The sequence below is a fragment of the Lipotes vexillifer genome, unplaced genomic scaffold (genome assembly GCF_000442215.2).
Source record: "Lipotes vexillifer unplaced genomic scaffold, Lipotes_vexillifer_v1.1 scaffold481, whole genome shotgun sequence".
Classification (NCBI taxonomy): Eukaryota; Metazoa; Chordata; class Mammalia; order Artiodactyla; family Lipotidae; genus Lipotes; species Lipotes vexillifer.
Window position 1 is genome coordinate 2,071,086 of NW_006789873.1, and position 2,369 is coordinate 2,073,454.

Below are 2,369 nucleotides of genomic sequence, written 5' to 3' on the forward strand. Positions count from 1 at the left end.
AGTGCTAGGGTAATTAAGAGAAGGGAGTGAGAAGTGACAGCAGAATTGGTGAGGGATACAGGAAAGATTCTTGGACAGGTGGCATTTAAGATGGGCCCTAACAGATTGACAGGATGCAGATGGGCAGAAAGGGGGCCAGATAGCTGGACAGCATTCCAAGAACACGGAACAGGCTTGGAAGTAGGAAAGCATAGGTGTATTCCAGAATGCTGGTCAACTCTGTCTGGATCTCTGGCTCCCAAATGTTCATCTGCTGACCAGTGCTGATCCTAGGGGACATTTTACCAATCCATGATTTTTAAAAGTTACAGCAGGGCTTCCCTGGTGGCGCAAGTGGTTGAGAGTCTGCCTGCCGATGCAGGGGACACGGGTTCGTGCCCCGGTCCGGGAAGATCCCACATGCCGTGGAGCGGCTGGGCCCGTGAGCCATGGCCGCTGAGCCTGCGTGTCCGGAGCCTGTACTCCACCACCGGAGAGGCCACAACAGTGAGAGGCCCGCGTACAGAAAAAAAAAAAAAAAAAAGTTACAGCATACTCTCCTGGGCAGGACTGTATTTTACTCAGATTGTTAGTCCTGCTTTATTATTATTTTTTTTAATAATAGCCCTGCTTTTTTAAATAACAAAATATCCTTTTATAAATGAAATTATGGTGTTGATAGTTGGTGAGATTTTTAAAGAATGACCTTACTTGGCAAGAGAAAATGGTAGCAACTGTGTGTTTGTGCCAAGATTTTGTTTTGAAATTTTCCCAGTCTATGAAATCCAAAAGTCTGTGGAGCTAAATTGTGGAAAGCTTTGAAAGTTATAGGAAAGAATGTAACTGAATTCAGCAGGCGATGAAGAGAGTCATTGAAAGTTGTGAGCAGGAGAGCAAGCTGATTGCAGAAGGGAAAGAATAGAGGTGAGCCGATCAATTAGACTATTGCAGAGTCAGTGGAAAAGTAAAAATGCTTTGAATTGGTTTTTGGCAAGGAGCCTGGAAAGAATAAGATGGACATGAGAGATCACAGAGGTAAAACCTAAAAGACCTGGCACCTGATTGGATATAGGTGGCAGAAAAGAACATGTTAAAGATGTTTTCTTATTATCACTGGGGAAACCTGGATGAAAGGTACACGAGAACTCTCTATATTCTTTTTGCAATTTCTTGTGAGTCTTAAACAGTTTCCAAATAAAACGTTATAACAACACATGACTATATTTAAAATAGTAACCAACAAGGACCTACTGTAAAGCACAGGTAACTCTGCTCAATATTCTGTAATAACCTAAATGGGAAAAGAATTTGAAAAAGAATATATATATATATATATATATATATATACACATACACACACACACACACACACACACACACACACACACATGTATAACTGAATCACTTTGCTGTACACCTGAAACTAACACAACATTGTAAATCAAATATAGTCCAATATAAAATAATTTTTTTTAAGTTATAACAAAAACAAAACATAAAAAGGAAAAGAGGACTTCTTCAGGGTCCCAACCTCAAATCAGGCCGAGGCCCGCCAAGTGAGCACCTTCAAAGCTGGGCAAACAAGGACCATGTTCAGCATGCAGCAGCTGCTCAGCTTCAGTACATTGTTGCCATGGGGGAATGTGGCCCAGTGTGGCAAAATCTTGCAAATTTTCAGTAGAATCCAGAAATCTGGAATCTGGATTCTTTATGTGAAATCTCCATAGTTGTTCCAAGAGTGCACAACTAATTCAAAAACATTTTTAACACTGAGTAGGCCAAATGAAACATATCTGAAAATCTCAGTTCTGTCGACCCCTGCTACTGGCTGTCCCTCTCATTCATGTGAAAGTTTGGGAGTCGAGAGGGAGTTGGTACTAGCACATAATAGCTTCAGTCATAAATTTAAATTGGTTACAAGTTTACACAGAAAATGATGTCTCTCCAAGGCCACAATAAATTATATTTATTCTTGGTAGCATGATTAGAGGTAATGTGGCATGCTTGAGAATTCCTTACCTTACATGGACAGTTGTTTAGGCTCAGCCAACCAAGGCTTTGTGTGTGTGTGTGTGTGTGTGTGTGTGTGTTCTACTTTCTACATCTGCACAGCTGTCTCCACAGAGAAGCCATTTACATCAATGGCATTGTTGTTTAAGGATTTGAAATCTTCTTTTTTAAAAAATGTTTGTGGGCTTCCCTGGTGGCGCAGTGGTTGAGAGTCCGCCTGCCGATGCAGGGGATACGGGTTCGTGCCCCGGTCTGGGAGGATCCCGCATGCCGTGGAGCAGCTGGGCCCGTGAGCCATGGCCGTTGAGCCTGCTCGTCCGGAGCCTGTGCTCCGCAACGGGAGAGGCCACGACAGTGAGAGGCCCACATACCACAAAAAA

General features: G+C 42.7%; 1 protein-coding gene across 1 annotated transcript in view; it reads left to right on the plus strand.

The window, feature by feature from the left end:
- Nucleotides 1-2,369, plus strand: part of PABIR3 (PABIR family member 3) — a 36,353-nt gene that overhangs the window by 4,161 nt on the left and 29,823 nt on the right. The gene's annotated exons all lie outside the window — the stretch shown is intronic.